Source organism: Nannobrachium achirus, assembly GCF_963921795.1.
Source record: "Nannobrachium achirus genome assembly, chromosome: 4".
Classification (NCBI taxonomy): Eukaryota; Metazoa; Chordata; class Actinopteri; order Myctophiformes; family Myctophidae; genus Nannobrachium; species Nannobrachium achirus.
In genome coordinates this window covers 59,394,675-59,414,513 of record NC_137813.1, presented here as the reverse complement: position 1 = coordinate 59,414,513, position 19,839 = coordinate 59,394,675, and positions in this window count along the sequence as shown.

The following is a 19,839-nucleotide window of genomic DNA, read 5'->3' as shown; positions in this document are numbered from 1 at the left end:
CAGACACCATGAAATAGACACCAAGTTTGCGTTTCTAGCTCATCTGGTTCAGAAGTTAGAGGCAAAACCTATTTTCTGGGTCCTTACATTATGGCGGCCATATTGTGGCGGCCATATTGGATTTCATGGAAACTTGCAATACAAAAAATGTTCATATGTATACCATTGATCAACCTGTGAAGTTTCGTGGAAATATCCCTCAGTTTAAAATTTTTCCCTATTCACCCCCCATTAAAACTAATAGGGGCTAATATTGAGGTGGCCATATTGGAACTTTGCCGTACAAATTGACCGGGTTGTCCATATAGGTTGTGATCCTACTGGGTCATAGATAATATTTCTGGTGGACAACCTTTTATGTCGGGGCAAATGCAGGTTTCCTAAAAAAAGGCTGGTTTGCCCCCTGGGTAACAGGGAGTTTATTCCACAGCTTGGGGGCCAGGAGGGCAAACTGTCTCGGACAAGTGGATTTTTGCCCTGGGGTTTTTAGCGAGGGTTCTGTCAGCATCCCTGTGTTGCCTGATCTAAGTGCACGGGTGGGGGTGTAGGGGTTGATCAGGTTTTGGAGGTATGGAGGAGCCATACCTTTGGCTGCTTTGAAGGTCAGCATCAGTGTTTTGTATTCCGTTCAGGCCGCAACCGGGAGCCAGTGGAGGCTGCAGAGAAGGGGAGAGACATGTGAGAACTTAGGCTGGTTGAAGACCAGTCGTGCTGCAGCATTTTGGATCAGTTGGAGAGGTGCACATGCCGGGAGACCAGTGACACACACACACACACACACACACACACACACACACACACACACACACACACACACACACACACACACACACACACACACACACACACACACACACACACACCTTGAACTAGAGTTCTCAACAGGCCTGAACATGAAGGCCCGGCTGTGGGGTTACGGCCCTAACTGTGCCCTACCTTTTCCTATGCAAACTTCTAATAAAATACTTCAATCAATCAATCAATCTTGGTGGGTTTGATTGGGAAACAACTGACCCATTATCCTCAGACAAATTTGAATTTCATGACTAAAATTAAATTAAATTAAAAAATAAATAAATAAAGTTTAAGAAGTAGTGGAAATAGCAGATCTACAAGCTCACAACACGTGCTTTCACTAGTTTGTGTCTAGGCAAACGTCTAATTTATATTTTGGGTCTCAAGCTCTATACAGCAGGCAATACCAAGAGCTGATCTTAATCTTCTGTATTGTGTGAAGAAGCAACCTGTTCTAATGGTTCACACAGTGACCTCCCTTTTGTGTGTGTGTGTGTGTGTGTGTGTGTGTGTGTGTGTGTGTGTGTGTGTGTGTGTGTGTGTGTGTGTGTGTGTGTGTGTGTGTGTGTGTGTGTGTGCCCACGTGTGTGCGCGTGTGTGTGCATGTTCTTACTCTTCTGTATCAGTTTGTCTAGTTGATGCCATTAAAAATGCATTTGTGTACATGTATTATTGTTTTTGATGGCTTGAGCACATTTATGTATTTCTAAACACTACGCACAATTCACACAATCATGTAGCAGAACACATCAGATCTCAAGCTGATTTTTAGATTGATAATGACATAGATTGACATGAATGACATGGACTGAAGACTCACTTTTTCAGACTCCACCTAAACCCTTAGGGGTCGATTCACACCGTTATAAGGAGCCTAACTAATTTCGGTTCGGCAGTGTCCAGACCCAAATATGGGTTTCCCCTCCCGGTCCGGGGGGGCGTCAACCGACTTTAGTCGGCTCCACGGTGCTGCCAAAATGTTGTGACCTCCCGACTTAATTTCGGTACTTAGCGGTGTCTTCTCATTCATTCAGCCCGGCTTCAAGTGCATGTTCTCGGATGTGAATCCAAGGAAACAGCGGTCGTTTGGGAGGGAGACACGCCGACTTCCTAATGATTGTGGATGCCGTGTATTGAGTGTTTCATAGCGAATGATGGCAGGCAGGCGCGCGCGTGACACACACACACACACACACACACACACACACACACACACACACAGCTTTGGTGCATGTCTCCTCGCTACTCGCCGACCGTTTTAAAGAGAAAAGAAAAGCATACACAACTTTGCTAATTATCCGTGTTGATAGGTTTTCCACGACGAGTTTTGACTGCGTGATGATATGCATGCAGCAAATGAGGCGGCCGCGGCACGTCTATGTGAGCTTGTAGATTAAATGTTTTCGACAGAAGCTCGAGCGTTTGTGTGAGTGAGTGAGAGAGAGAGAAGAGACCTATGGAAGAGACCCCGTGTCCCCATCATTAGCCAGTTTAAGCAACGCTGCGGCAACGGCAGATGACAACGGTAATCGGAAATGATCCGCGCTCGATAGATCGCTGCCGTCGCCGCGGCCATCTCTACAACGCCAGAAGGTCCCTTCCCACGTAGCGCCTACTCCGTCTGCTGCGTGTGCGCATCGCCATGGGGGCTTTGCTTAACCATTTTGATCGCTACGTCGATTACGTCATAGCAGCCGTAGTCCCACCTCACGTTGCGGTAGTAGAAACTGTCTGCTTAATGTCGCTACTGGTGCTGCTGCCTGCTACTCAATGGACTTCCAGTCATTCAGCATGCAGCGTGAGGGTCAGTCACGTATCCGCCCTGCAACGCTCATGTATCGGCCACAAACGTCGTCATGCCACGGACCTCCAATATTTACAAGCGACTAGGGCACTAGCCCTTAAGAAAGTATGGATGAACTCCCCCGGAACCTAAATTCGGGTCGGGGAACCCTCCCGAACCAAAATTAGTTAGGTTCCTTATTAGAGTGTGAAACAACCCTAGCAATACTGGAAAAATCAATGGGCCTCATTCACCAATAAGTTCTTAACTTTCTTCTTAACCTGTTCTTAAATTTCTTCCTAAGTGAATTCCTAAGTGAAGTTGAGTCCGATTCATGAAACGTTCTTAGGAAGGCAAAATTGTTCTTAACTATGTTCTTTTCATGATGAATGCCAATCCTCGTAACTTGAAGGGGTGTGCCAGCTAATACTAATTATCATAGGTAGACGCCCCACATATCCTAATTTCAATCCCTATTACCATAGGGAGCCACCCACAAATCCCCATATAAGGCACGGCTTCATGACACTCTCTGCAGTCACACCTGTGTTTGATTGCTGTACACAGAAATCACAAGATATCACTCACAGAAATAAAGTTGAGAGAATGAAGTCAAGAATCCCTAAAGTGTAAAGATGGTGGAACACTAGACTCCAAACATTAAAAATATATATATCAATACTTCTGTGGAGGAACTTCTGAAGTGAACAGCTAATTATTTGTATTTAATGAATGAATGTATTTTATTATTTCACTATAGACATCAAGGTAAATTTGCTGAAATTAGAACGTTATCCATATTTCATGTTTGGAAATCGCATTATTAGTGGATATAAAACATTGTATTACTGAAACCTAGTGGGTGGGTATAGAGAGGCTTTAAGTTAGCAGCTGCTTGGTATGTAATGGGGTGAAGTAGGGTAGGGGTGTGGTTGGGATATGGTGCAAGGGGGGCTTTCAGGTAGGAAGGGGACAGGAAAATGGCCGTGTGGCAGCTGTTGGGATATGGGGGTGAGGGTGTAGGGAGTTGGGGGGGGGGGCGATGAAGGATTGGGGGGGGGGGGGGGGGGGGGGGCATTTTGGGTTGGGATGCAATTTTCAGACCAGTTGAAAACTAGTCTAAAGCAGTGGTTCTAAACATTTTCATGTCAAGGACCACCACATTGACATGCATTCTGCAGACCCCCACCTGAAAATATTTTCTACCTGGGAAGATTTTTTCAAGATTTATCATAGTGTTTAAAAGATATCCGATCTACAAGCTCAAAATGGGCTGTAATGGTAATGCGTTGTGAGCTTGTAGATCGGCTATTTTCAAGGAAAATTTAAAACTGGGTTAAAATGGTAAAACTCTTCCTCGTTTTACAGTGGACCCCCTGGAACTTCCTAAAGGATCCCTGGGGGTCCCCAAACTACACTTTGAGAACCACTGCTCTAAAGATATGATACAAATATTTTGGTGATTTAAATCATATTATTATACAACTGTAGAATTGAAGAAACTTAAAGAATAGATTATTTTAGCACAGCATGTCACACTTAAGAACTAAAAGGCCACCCTAAGAGTGCTCTACAATGTGCGTAGATTTTTTCTTAACATAAGAACAAATCACAGCTAAGAAAACATTGGTGTATGCCAAATCTTCTTAAAAAATTTCTTAAAAGGGTCTAAGAACAAATTTCTTCGTAAGAACGTTCGTAAATAGGTTGGTGAATCGGGCCCATTGTCCATACATGAAGCTAGTTAGCATTTGTTTTTAGGTTTTTTTTAGAAACTTTTTTTTTTTTCCTTTACGGATATTGTTTTTATATGTTAGATATTCATTCGCATTTGTTATATTGCTGTTGATGTACTGACATTTAACCTTGTTTATTATTGTGATGTTTTATCTGCTTATTGTAAGTCGCTTTGGATTAAAAGTGTCTGCTAAATGCCTAAACTGTAAACTGTAAACTGTAGATTAATATATTGTACAGAAACACAGTCAAATTTAGAAATGTTGAAATGTGTGTTCTCAATAACCCTCCTCATGTTGTCTAATGTCGATGTGTGTCTGTGTGTGTGTGTGTGTGTGTGTGTGTGTGTGTGTGTGTGTGTGTGTGTGTGTGTGTGTGTGTGTGTGTGCGCGCGCGCGTGCGTGTGTGCGTGCGTGCGCTGGCTCTAAGTGTTGTTCAGTGTAGCTCCAGTTCAGACTACAGACCACAGATCTGAGGATCATATCAGTGTGTCTGTGTTGACAGCTACAGACATCATATCACTGTGTCTGTGTTGACAGCTACAGACAGATATGAGTCAAATAACCTTTGTGCTCCTTCTGCTCTGGACCTCAGGTAAAGTACAAATCTGTTTTAACTGTCCTTGTCGGATGACATTACATTTACAATTTAGGCATTCAGGTGGTTACCTTGCCTATTGTAAGATACTTACGATAAGCACTGTAAGGAGTCACAAAAAAGACATATTTTCTATAAATTACACACCCCATAAAGCCTTGAATTCACTGTTGTTGTTTTTTTTCATGTATTTTGTATATACACTACACACACACACACACACACACACACACACACACACACACACACACACACACACACACACACACACACACACACACACACACACACACACACACACACATAGCCTCCCATACAGTAAAGAGCTTGTCTCCCAGGAACCTTGTTTTTTGTGTGCTTTAAATTAAAACATGGAAGTGTTTTATTATCGTAGTATTACTGTGAGTTATGCCATTATACCAAATTGCAAATAGCTGACCTACACAGTGCCATTACAATGCGTTGAGTTTGTAGATGGGCATTTTCACTATTTTTGAAAGAAAGTGACCCAAAATAGATTAAAATTAGACACTTAACAGCAGCCAAATGAAATCAAAACCAAGCTTTATTTTTTTTTTTAAATAGATGCATCATTATCATCAACCAAACAGATAGGCCATGGATCATAACAACCTGGCATCATCATTGTATGGACATGAAAATAGTTTACAGATCAGTGTTCCTCTACAAGACACGTTCTCCTCATTGTCATATACAGTCATTTTCCCCTTCAATGACTCATTGTGTCAAAGTGTCCCTGAACAAAGACTCTTTATAGTACCCCTATAGTAGCTGCTGCCGGCGTGCTGGGTTCACACCAAAATGATTATTGATAACTCACACCATGGAGACTTGAGTTCAATAATATTTTTTTGTTTTGCATTTGGGTCCCCATCCAGGATCAGTGGGGGTAAACTACAATCAAATTCCTGTCTTAGGAATGTGACAAAAAACTAAGAAATATGATATGATTGAACTCACGTCTCCATGGTATGAGGGGGGAAAAAAACATTTTGTGCGTGAACTACTCCTTTAATAGCATCCACTGCTCCTAATAGTTAATGCAGAGACAAATTTCACATGTGTGCAAATATATTGTTACATCATCATCATGTTCCAGTTACAGTAACTTTCCCTGGCAACATTTTCAGAGGGAGAGTACTATCCAAATTGCAAACGTATGGATAGAGCTTGTCAGTGAAAGTGTGTGTGAAGGTGCGAAAGTGTTTGTTAGTATCGGGATCAGAGAATGACAGCTCTCCTCTGTTCCAGTCCAGGTGGACTCTGACCCTCTGGATTTTCTGCCTCGCGGAGAGAGATCTGACTTCGCCTGGTGCACAGAGATCGTATGCATGAACATTGAAACCCACATTCCAAAACAGATTCACATTGTTATAATTTTCTGCTAACACACCCACTTCCCAGTCTGTACTGTGTCCAACCTCAACTTCCCAGCTGTGAGTCCCCGAGTCAAAGCCCTCGGAACCCTTGACATAATAGAGGATCATAGAGCCACGGAATCAAAGCCCACAGCCCCTGAGTCAAAGACCTAGATGACCTTGACGGGTCATCTAGGTCGCATGCACAGCTCACACTGGTCATATCATCAGACACCTTCTGTGTTGGATGGGCAGTGTTGGGGTTCAGGATGACAGGATGATAGGAGATCACAACCTTCATCTTGTCCCAGACTCTGAAGGTCAGGTTGCCCAGGTGCTTTGCCACATCTAGCGTTGCCCCTGGGATCCGCTGAGGGTCCTGTTGTGTGGACGGGGACGCTGGACGGGGAGTCGGGGACGCGGGGTGCTGGAGTCTTTCCACCGTGGCCTTGTAGTTCTGTAGGAATGAGAGGTCTTCACGGCTCCCTACTGCAAACCGGATCCCATCGTTCATTTCAAAGAGCCATTCAAAAGACTCGAGTCGTTCGCGAACGTCCCACCTCTACCCACTGAGCATTTTGAGGTTTATTAGTTGCCTAATAGTGGTGTTTTTATCTTCTACACCACGCGTTGAAAATCAGTGTTGTAAAGGCCTAGATTTGAAATTTTTTGCTAGTTGTTTAGTCGGCTATATTTACACGGGTTGCTACACTAAACCACTATTAGTCGGATACAAAACGTCTATTTTTAGCCGACAACGGCCGTTGAAAATAGTGAAAAGCAAGGTCATCGGTGGGGATCAAACTGACGACCTGTGACTTAAGAGGCTGAAGTACAACCCACTCAGCCATCAATACTGACATACTAACATTGACCTTCTGGCTTTATTAGAAGGTGACGGTACCCACCTGTGTTCATTACGCATTGTTGAGGAAACTAAATGTATAGGCGCATAAACCTAGCGATTACAATTATTTTGTTTAATCAATAAGACTCACGCGTCCACGCACATGCGCACAAGTACTTTGCCCGGGAGCTGAACAGCGTCCAGCCAGCATGGGCCAGGCGTCCTCTACAGCTTCTAATAGGAACTGCACTATCTGACTGAGGAGGTCATTTCATTGTATATTTTAGTTTTTTAGACTTTATATTGACATTATAGTCTAGTAGCCAGAATGTGAACCCAGACATTTTGAGTACCCCAATGTTTTATGTTAGAAATGTTGAGTATGGGTTCCCAGCATGTAAAAACCACCGGATGCTAACTTGCTAACAATGCTAACAATTTTCCTAATCAGCCGCTAGAGTTGGTGTCCCATTAACTTTACATTACAGGAAAAATAAGCAAAAGATTAATCTGATTTAAGTAGCATATGAGGGGTCTAACTAGGGGTATTTCATGATTCTGAATCCATTGCAAGCATCCGTTTTGCATGAAAAACATTCCTTGGGCTAAAACGGACCCCAGAAACATGTGAAAAGTGATGACTCGGCACTTTTCATCACTAAACCAAGGCCAATTTTTCGCCAAGGAATGTTTTTCGTGCAAAACGGATGCTTGCAATGGATTCAGAATCATGAAATACCCCTAGTTAGACCCCTCATATGCTACTTAAAGCAGATTAATCTTTTGCTTATTTTTCCTGTAATGTAAAGTTGATGGGACACCAACTCTAGCGGCTGATTATGAAAATTGCTCAACATATACAAGTTAGCATCCGGTGGTTTTTACATGCTGGGGACCCATACTCAACATTTCTAACATAAAACTTTAGGGTACTCAAAATGTCCGGGTCTACAATGGGGCTCTATGGGCTGGCTACTAGACTATTAGTTTAAACAAAGGTGTAGAAAAGCCGGCTATAAAACGACTACACCCAGACGTATACCTTATAATGACGGATGGCTATTGGAATCATTTTACACCAATATTTCGAGCTCCGTTCAGCAACGTGCAGTTGTTTTTTTAAAGAAAAAATTCTGTTTAAATTTAAACGTTGATACGCCGACTATAATTAGTCGACTAAATCTCGGCTAGATCTAAACTATACTTAATAATGATCAACGGATATTAGAAAAATGTTAGTCCAATATAGGACATCAGTTACGCACCAAACTGTTGTTTTTTAATATAAATAGTCATTGAATTATGGAATAAATTGCAAAGTATATTTTCGGTGTGAATATAACCGGTTTCTAGCCGGGTGAAATTAAGGCTAAAAAAACACTAGTCGTGTAAAAAACGACTATTGCTCAGTGGGTAGTGTCACTTAATTATCATAATAGGGTCTTTACCACCACGTGTCGTGTGTCCCTCCCTCCAGTAGGACTACAGCTTCATTCTGATGCCAGTAACACTAGATCAAGGGGATATTTCACTTTCAATAATATAAACATTAAACATAATGACAAAACGTGGGGAAAAGGTAATAGAAAAATCATGGCCCCCACAACCATTAGGATGCCATCTTGTCCTGCCAGCCAATGTGCCACACGCATTGTAGGACAGTAAAGTTTATCTCATTTAAATATAATTACCACTTCATTTAAACAGAATGACACACAGATTGTGTGGGGCGTGTGGCATAAACAGCAAATTATCACATAACAAGACCTATCTGTACTACAAGGCGATTAGCTAGTTTTCTTGCGGATTGATGTACAGTACATTATACATTTATTCATTTATATTGTAAAATACACATGTTAAACACATGGTGAGCATAGGTAGAAAAGCTATAAAATAACTTTATTATAACTAATAATAACTGAAGTGTTTTCCCTCAACTAAGCCTGCATTATGTACTCTTTCATTTTCCAATTGCCTACTTCTTGTCAGGTATACAGTCCGCGTGTAGCTTAAGGCAGGACCTAAATTCAGAGTGAATCTGCTTCTGAGGGTCCCTCGGAAACAAATTATTTTGTGATGGGTGTTCGTGGCCAAATACATATCATATTTTGGGGGTCCTTGACATGACAAAGTTTGTGAACCAGGAGATTTAGGTGTATCTCCGTCCGTCCCCCCCGACTTTTGTCTCCTCCGCGCAGCCAATCACAAGCTTCCGCTGCCTTAATCCAGTTGCTTTTTTGATTAAACTCGGACTGAAAGACCTGCAAAAGATCCCTGTTATTTATATCAGGTCGCACTTGTTGGTGATGATGTCACCTTGAACGCTGCTCCTCATTGGCCAAGTACCCTGCCTTTGTACTGTCAGTATTTTTTTTAGAGGAGAATAAACTTGACCTATAAAGATTTGGTATAACAGAGGGGCGTATGCTATATACTGGTCTCGAGCCATGGGAGAGCACTTTTTGCAGCTCTTTCAGTCCGAGTATATCATAAAAGCAACTGGGTTAAACACCGTTGGTCCGACCAGTTTAACATTCACCAGGTTTGCTGATATAACATACTGGTCTCGAGCCCATGTGTTGTTGTTATTTATATCAGGTCGCACTGGTTGGTGATGCTGTCACCTAGAACAGTGGTCCTCAACCTTTTCAGGCAGCGACCCCCAAAATAATCCTATTTTAACTGGGGACCCCTCCCACCCTCACAAGCACTAATATAGAGTAATATTTTGTATAACACGGTTCTATTGTGAAAATAGAGCATGTAGATTTCTGCCTCTAATATTTGACAATTTGGCCAATTTTTACTTTTTAAAATTTTACTGTCATTTTAGGGGCATTAGAAAGTCCTTAAATTGTCTCTTTAGAAATGTACAGATACCGTCTATGCCATGCTCTATACACTTAAACGTTATGCTGGTTTGTTTAACTGTTAGTGAGAAAACAATGTTTTACATTAAGGTAATCATCTGGGGCCCCCCCCCCCCCCCCCCCCCCCATCATCTGGGGACCCCCCCCCCCCCCCCAACATAATTTGGGGACCCCTCTGGGGGTCCCGACCCATAGGTTGAGAACCACTGACCTAGAACGCTGCTCCTCATTGGCTAAAGGCCTTGCCTTTGTACTGTCGTTAATTCTTTTGAGGAGAATAAACTGACGATGAGATCCTGGACGCTGGGACCGTCCTTCTTAGGTTTAGCGGCGGCCTTCTTCTTGGCTGCTTTAGCCGGGGCGGCGGCAGCTGGAGCTGGGGCGACTTCTGCCATTCTCTTCTGGTTAGTATTTCAGATGCACTGAACTGAAGTCTGACTAGGGAGACTGATGGTGAGAGAGGAGGAGGGGGTGGAACTTAAAGGATGTGTGAGAACCATGCAGACTCAACCCACTAGGTCAGTGCTCTGTGTGCTGCAGAATACTGGGACACGTGTTTTCTCTGCAACTAAAAACAGATAAAATACAGACTGAGAAATATATTGAAGTCAAATAACAAATGGAGCCGATAGCAGACACGGTTCACTTCATAATTAAATCACGTGGAGTGCCGAGTACTCCTGTGTTTTGTTTGGAGATGTAAAAAAGCTCACATATACACCATTACAAGGAGAGTAGTTTGCCATCTTTTGGCTTTTAAAATACTTTTAATATAGAACAGCTAGTTTCATATTTGCTACAGGGCAAGTTTTGATGGCTGGCTTTGAAATAAAAGTAGAACAGGTCGTCTGTGGCAAAGCTTTTTGATTTAAAACTGAAACTTTCCAGTGTCGGTGTCGGCAAACACAGCACTGCTGTTGGCCTGCCCTGTGGCATGGACACTTATGAGAGGACACTGGTCATTTATCTGACTCTGCTAAGCTCTTGTTTTGTTAATAATTATAAGAAACACGTTATAGTTCATTTCACACTTACATTTATGATTAATATTTATTCAAGGACGGCCAGCTAAGAGCAAGCTCCATGTTTCCAATGGTGCCACTCACAAAACACATTATGTAGGAGAACATTAATAAACACCAAATAATGAATACTATTGTCATAATTTTTGTTAAATTACTGTACATTGGCTACACTGATACCTAAAAGAACAATGCATTGTGCTTTATTGGGTTTAAATCCTACTAGTAGACCTTGTATCTAAACTGTACAGACCCTACAGACACTATAATGACAGCCGTGCTGGCGTGCATCAAACACCAAGAAGTACCAAAGCCTACTGTATCTGTATGCCGTGTCTAGCTCACACTTGGATCACACTTTCTACTTAGCCTAACTGTTTCACCTCAATCGCGCTAATTATCATTATCGTCCTCTTTTATATGCAAATCGCTATTGCAGTCTATCCAAAGTATCTCTGTTCCATATTCTATTTCTCTTCCCCCTTCCACGGGAGGTTAATGTTGTCAATCTATGGGTCGAGACCCGCAGAGAGGTGACAGTGAAGGTGACAGTGAAGTCACAATAAGACTTAAAGGAGTAGTTCACCCCCAAAATGTTTTTTTTTTTTTTTTTTTTTCAAATTGATTACTCACGCCATGGACACTTGAGTTTAATAATATTTTTTGTATTTGTATTTGATTTGTATTTGTCTTATTCAATTCAATTTACCCACATTGATTCCTTGGGTCCCCATTCGGAACCAATGGGGGTAAATTGATTATAATAAAATGTTTGTCTAGGAATGTGACAAAATGCTTATATAGCTATGACACCCAGACCGAGTACAAAAAAGGGACATTGGATTGCCAAGCCAATTTCACCAGCTCCTATTACATTAAAATAAAATTAAACAAAATCAATTAAAACAAAATAAATAATAGGTTAATGATGAATAATCATATATACTCGCTCGTAGGCCGTCTTAATGGTAGTGTATAGCCTAAAATAGTATCTAGAGAGAAACATACATAGATAGACAGAAGCATAGATACATAGATATAGAACTCTGGCGGTGTGGTTCGGTTCAATACCTACATTAGTGGCATTTACCTGTCACTCTTGCGCATTACCTTACCTTATTTTAACACATGCACCAAGCCAACACAGAGCAAGCTTTCCTGTAACTGAGGGGTTTGTAAAGTAATAAAGTAAATGTCATGTTTTCAAAATGCATATTTACAGTTTGTATTTGTATGCTTATTTCGCAATACAGTAGCTATTGTGCAATCCCTCTGTAGAGCGAAAATGCATCCAATCAGATTCAAGTATTTTTATCTCGGAAACCGTAAGGGCTACAGTTTCAAAACTTAGAGGGGAGATTCATAATAATGCGGTCAGCCTCATGGTGGTGCTATAACAGCCCACTTTACATTTTGCCCTACAACTCTTGAACCGTAGGTCGGAAAATCTAAATGTATTTTCCCCAGGATTCCTTGGGTAATGACACATGTTCGCATATAGACCATGCCCATTTGCATCAGGATAGATTCACCGCCATTTAGAATTTTCTTCAAAACACACTTTTTGCTCCTTTTCTACATATTTCCTCCAAATCTCACCAAAATTGGTACACATGTTCTCTGGACCCAAGCAATAAACATATTCAAGCGACAATCTTCATAGTCCATATTGTTCACCTGTAATATGCTTCCAAAGTTAGTGGGAGGGGTCTATTTATCAGAAAAGGCCAAAAAACACAAACAAAACAACCAGTCAAGACTAAATTCAAGGGTGGTATGCTCAACGAATTCCCAGAAGCAGGGAGCGCCACAAATGCACAAAATGTAACCGTTTCAGGACTGACAGATCTCCATATATGACCATATCAGTTGGAACACTGCTGCAATTTAGCTGTGAGCACCCACGAAGCGGGCGCGATCTCTAGACGTGAGCGGCCCGAAGGCCTGCGAACTTCTAGTTATGCCAATTGTTTCCACCACACACACATTTCTGTGTCACTGCTGTTGTATCCTACTGACTCAACTGCCTGTGAGGAGCCCCCACCAGGAGGACCTAGGGCCTTCGTTCTACTCCTCCTGCCCAACACTCCCTGCATCCACAGAGCAGATGCCACCCCGGCCCACAGGATTACTTGCAGTTATAACCCTCCCCGTCCCTGAACACCAATTGTGTTCCCACGTCCGGTAAAGGTATCAGTGACGTCTCGATTGGGGCCATCAAGTCAAAACATGACTAGTCAGATCTGGCCTATAGAATACCAGTAAGACTCCCTAATCGGGAGATAAGCGACCGTAGGTCACTTATCTCCACAAATAGGGCAAAAATGTGTTTGTCCAAAATCTTCCTGATCCATGTTGATGACATGAGTCTAGACAGACTGTGTAGTGATTTTCGTGATTTTAGGGCAAAATCTGTAGGAGCAGTGTCCAAAAATGTGTTTTTAAAAATCGGCCTGAAGGTGTCGCTATATGGGACAGATTCATGTTGATGGGATGAGTGTAGACATACTGTGTAGCAATTTGCGTGATTTTAGGGCCAAAACTGTAGGAGCAGTGGCCAAAAATGTGTTTTAAAAATCGGCCTGAAGGTGGCGCTAGAAGAGGGCCATGTGAGAAATGAGGGGTGGGGTGTCCGCGTTGCCTTGGCGGACGAATAGGTACCGCCCCCGGCTCTCCCGGACGCTCCTAGCCCGAGTTACGGCATTTTATGTGAGCTGCAGTGGAGGGGGTCCTCCACTGGGGGCGTCACCACTTTTGCATCCGTTCTGGTGCACCAGGAGTGGGTGGTCCCCAGGAATTCCCCGTGAGCAGCCCCGTTGGGGTGGTCATTTGGTCATTTTTGCACATTTGGTCATTTTTTACACCTGGGGGTCCCCCAGGGACTTGGGGGTCCCTGGAGCTCCGGGGGTCCTTGGAGGTTGTAGTTTGGCAGGCAAGGAGTGTGTGTGCAAAATCTGGCATGGATCGGGGCAACGGTTGCGGAGATATGAGCAGGGGAAAAGTGTGACGTGTGACCGACTCACTGACTGACGGACGGACAGACAGCCGGTGGAGGTTTTGGTAGTAAATGCGACCGGAACTGATTTCAACCAACATAAAATCTGCCCACGGAAACGGATGTCCTGGATTAGTCAGATATGTCCCAGAATATAACCTTATATGCTCATATTTCAACTAACATTCAACTAACCTGGTAATGACTTCAAGATCATCCCCATATGGGCTGTGATCTGGCACTGGCCTACTTCTGAACATCACCGGAGGATCTTATCATAACATCATCATGATGTAATTTGGCTTGCAGGGATAACATTGTGTTTTCCTCTGTTTTTCATTGAAGTCAGGGTCACTCACCTGGCCGGTGCCAGCTCCAGAGCCTCCAGCACAGAACATCCGTCTGGTGATGAAGTCACCCCAGTAACTCACGCAGTCACTGTAGCTGACAAGGGGCAAACAAGCCTGCTGGAGCTTGTCAGGTCTCTTGATAGCTATAAGAATACACATGATTCAAACGTTAAGGATTGAGCTATTAATATACCGGTATAGATAGATTATTCCACTGAGAATGAGACATTGAAAATTGTGTTTGTATAGAAACGTGACAAAGCAGGTTGAACACACGCACGCGCGCGCACACACACACACACACACACACACACGCACACACACACACACACACACACACACACACACACACACACACACACACACACAATATATATACCAGTAAGACTCCCTAATCGGGAGATAAGCGACCGTCAGGTCGCAGCGTGATTTTAGGGCAAAATGTGTAGGAGCAGTGTCCAAAAATGTGGTTGAAAAAAATCGGCCTGATGGTGGCGCTGAGTGTAGACATAGTGTGTACCGATTTGTGTGATTTTAGGGCAAAATCTGTAGGAGCAGTGTCCAAAAATGTGTTTTAAAAAGTCGGCCGGAAGGTGGCGCTATATGGGACAGATCCATGTTGATGACATGAGTGTAGACATACTGTGTACCGATTTGAGTGATTTTAGGGCAAAAATTGTAGGAGCAGTGTCCAAAAATGTGTTTTGCAAGAATCCGCCACATGGTGGCGCTAGAAGAACTATATACTGTATATAAACTTGAAACAAATCAGCAATCTTTTGTAGTAGCTTTGGGACAAACAGAACATTGTGTTTTCTTCTCAAAATCAAATTAAATATGATACAAAAAAGCCTCAGATTTCAAATGCATTTAAAGGTAGCAGCTCTGTTTGTATGTGCAGTAGGTCTAGAGGTCATTCAATGGTTTGTATCCAATCCAATCCAATTTATTTGTATAGCACGTTTTACAAACACAGGGTTTCCAAAGTGCTGCACAGTACAGGTACATAAAACAATCAAAAAAGTAGTCCGTAGTGGTAAGCATTTTGATAAAAGTAAGCTAATAAGATAAGATAAAACACATAAAATAATACAAATTAAAATTCACATAAAAATCCATAAAAGCAGCAATTAAAAAACAGCTGTCGGCAAAGAGATAAAATAATGATAAAATAATGTAAAAATAATATTAAAACCCAAAGCAGATAAAACAGCAGTGAAATCAGCATGAGAAAGCTAAAGCATAAAAATGGGTCTTAAGGCGGCTTTTAAAAGTTTCAACAGTAGGGGCCGTTTTTATGTGCAAAGGTAGCGCGTTCCACAGTGTAGGGGCTGCAACCGAGAAAGCCCGGTCTCCTCTGGACTTTAAGGGGGCGTTCACACCAGGGTTATTTGGTCCGCTTAAAAGGGACCATGGTCCTCTTTCTCCTTTGGTCCGCTGGTGTGAACGTGCAAAGGGACCATGGTCCCTTTGTTTGGTCCGGACCATGGTCCTCTTGAAAAGGCAGGACTCGGTCCCCTTCCAAAAGGACCATGGTCCGGTCTGCTGCGGGTGTGAACGTTACCCGGACTTTCCAGAGGACCAAATTACCAAATACAGGAAGAAAACAAAAGTAATTGCATTGTGGGAAACAAAGCTGGGACACGAGGTTGACATATGTCAAACACGGAAATAAATAATGATTAATGAATGACAAGAGGAGCAAAATGAGTCGAGGACAAACGTGGGGAGATGATGAGGTAAAGGCGCTTCTTGAAATATGGGCAGATGATTACATTTCCCAGTTACTTGTTGACACGCACAAGAACAGTGCTGTCTTCCAAACGGTCAGCGATAAAATGAAAGCACGGGGGATTGATCGTTCTGCAAATCAGTGCCATTTGAAGGTTAAAAAACTTCGGCAGGCGTACATGAAAGTGCGCGATCAGCTACGGAAAAGTGGCAGCTCGGGAGATAAAAAATTCCAATGGTTTGACGAGTTGGATAAAATATTGGGAACTAGACCCACTAGCGACCCACAGAACGTGCTCGAGTCCCATGAAGAACAGACCCCTTCTACATCTGCTGTGACTGCGACTGCCCCAGGACCCCCACCAACAGAAGATGACGCCAGCTCTGCTTCTGCTGATACTGAGTACGACGGTAAGCCAACTTTTGTTCTCCGACTCCAAGTTATGCGGTGACTGCTCTCCATTCCGACATGTCTCCACTCCGACAGTGTCACAGTGACTTCTTGTTGTCGGAGACAGAGCAGATAGGCATTTACATGTAGGCTACATGTGGTTGTATGTTCATAACTGTAATAACGTTAGGTAACGCACGCGCGTGTCTGTCTGTCTGTCTGTCTGTCTGTCTGTCTGTCTGTCTGTCTGTCTGTCTGTCTGTCTGCGTGCGTGCGTGCGTGTGTGTGTGTGGGGGGGGGGGGTTGTGCGCTGCCTGCGTGTCTGCGTGATCATCACAACAGGGGTCTTTAGCTAGAACCCCTACTACATTGTACACAGTATTGTGTTGCAGATTGCATGTAAATAGCTTCATACTAAGACTTGTTTGACAACACTATCATCACATCAAAATCCAGCAACACTGGTGATTGACAATCATTTCTTGTCTATAAGATCAGGCCATGGGAGAACAATGACTCAGAAATGTTTTAATATGAATATGAAAGTGTGTTACAAAAAATTACTTCTGAGGTAGTCATGCTATGAAGTAGAACGAACTCAATGAAGCATAAACAAGATTGGCAAGCAAAATGTAAACCATGCAACACTTGTTACATTACAATAATACTGCAACATACTGTAAGCATACTAGCCTACATGTGAAAATGAAACAAAAATGCCATTATAGAACCTTAAACAATAATAGTAATATGAAACAAACATACATATGAATTACACATCTTTCCACTAAAAAAATAATCAAATTATAAATAAAAAATAAAGCCTGTTATTTTCAACTAAACAAATCAAACTACATAAAAACTAAAGCCTGGTATTATAACTTTACAAGTCAAGATAGTACTTGATTTGGTCTTTGGGACAAATTTCTGTTAATTTCTGCTAATTTTGAGAACAGGACAATGACACATTTTGTGATTCTTTAACAGATGACACTGCTGAAGTTGAGATGCCTACTACAAGTGATGGACCTTCTACAAGTGCTGGAGTTAAGAGGCCTTCTAAAAGTCCAAAGTGGGCTATACCTGGTGCGCAGTCCCGGGAAAAAAAAGCCAAGTCAGATAAAGGTGACAGTGGGTTGCAAGATTGCATGGCTGAACTACGTCAGCAGAGGGAAGAGATGCTTGAGCTTGACCAACGTCGTCAACAGCAGGAGAGTGCTGATTTCATGAATCTAATGAAAATGCAACAGGAAGCTGAAGATCGGCGGTTCAATGCCATGCAAGAGCAGCAGAAGGCCAACCAACAGTTGGTTTTACAGCTTATGGGGTCTTTTATGAATTCCATGTTGCCTGCCCACAGTGCCCAACCAATGCACCCACCTGCCCACCGCTGGGCAGCTCCAGGAATGACTCCAGATACCTGGCACATGACCCACACACCAAACCCACCACTCTCCATGACTCCAGCGATGCCTCCAAATACTTGGCCCATGACCCACACACCAAACCCACCATCCATGACCCGCCCACACATCCAATCATCCATGGCTCCCCCACCCATCCCACCACCAACCATGACCCACTCGCACATCCTACCAACATCTAGAACACAACCTACTGGCCTGCCACCCATCCCAATACCACCTATGACCCCACAGCTTACAGATCATCACCCTGAGAGAGAAGATGGATCTTCATCTGGCCACAGCAGCAGTACCAGTGTCTCTTCACTGCTCCACGAAGTTAACCAGGATCACTACTATCTTAACCTGTAATGTTACCATAATACCAGGTTTTAGTTTTTATGTAGTTTGATTTGTTTAGTTGAAAACAGGCGTTACTTTTTATTTATATTTTGATTCCCTTTTTAGTGGAAAGACGTGTAATTCACATGTAAAGCTATTTTTGTTTGGACACAATTTAAAGTTGAATTCACTGTCATTGTTTAAAGTTCTATAAAAGATTACATTTTTGTTTCATTTTCACATGTAGGCTAGTATGCTTACAGTATGTTGCAGTATTATTGTATATTGTAACAAGTGTTGCATGGTTTACATTTTGCTTGCCAATCTTGTTTATGCTTCATTCTACTTCTAAAAAAGACAAGCATGACTACCTCAGAAGTAAACTTCATCTTGTGGTCCACCACACCTTGCAAGTTGAGAGAAAGTCAGCAGGGACATCAGCTGGTGCCACGATTGTAATATGTGATCCATCTATCGCTCCAACCACCTGTGGGACTCGCCATTTATGTGCTATTGCCCTAAACTCAGGAGCTGATGGCGTCTTGATGTACTCTGGTTTCATTACTTTGTTTATGGCTGTGATAACCTCCTGTGTAACAAAGCAAGCAGTAGATAACTCGACACCAAACAAGTTGGAGATGGTTCTGAATTCTGAATTCGTTGCCAGCCTGTAAAGACATAATACTACTGAGCTCCACAGGAACAGTCCATCTGTTACAGTATGTTGCAGTATTATTTTAATGTAACAATTGTTGCATGGTTTACATTTTGCTTGCCAATCTTGTTTACTCTTCATTCTACTTCTAAAAAAGACAAGCATGACTACCTCAGAAGTAATTTTTTGTAACGCACCGTTCTATTCATATTAAAACATTTCTGAGTCATTGTTCTCCCATGGCCTGATCTTATAGACAAGAAATAATTGTCAATCACCAGTGTTGCTGGATTTGATCAGAAACAAGCCCAAACACATGGGATCCCCAAAATGACATGGCATCAAACACTCTAACCCTATATACATCAGCTATTTGAAAAGGGACAATCTATCTACAATCTTACATGTTGCAAATTGGCGTGTTATAGATCTGCAATCAGCTTGCTATTTAAAATAAAATACAAATAACATACATATTGTATATATTTTGGGTCCCTGACACAATATTTTCAGATAGGGGTCAGTGGACAAGTGCATAGCAATTTGGGGGTTTGTTTACATGAAAAGGTTTGTTACAAGTGAAAGTCTGGATTGCAACATGTACTTGAGTAAAAGTACAAAAGTATTGGTATATTAATGTACTCAAAGTACCAAAAGTAAGTACAAAATATTTGGAAATAGCAGATCTACAAGCTCAACGCGTCGTGATGCGAGGCGTAACTTGTGAGCTTGTAGATCATCTATTTTCAGCAAAGATGTTTGTTGTAGAGGGGAAAAGAGCAGACTAAGTACAGAGTGAAAGGTCAAGTTTATTAAGTATTGACGGTTCAACAGTTCAAGTGGTTAAATATCTGAAAACACAAATTGACATGAATCCAAAATACACTGATTGTGCTGTCAAAGGATGAACTATATGCCCTGCTTCATCTCTCTCTCCTG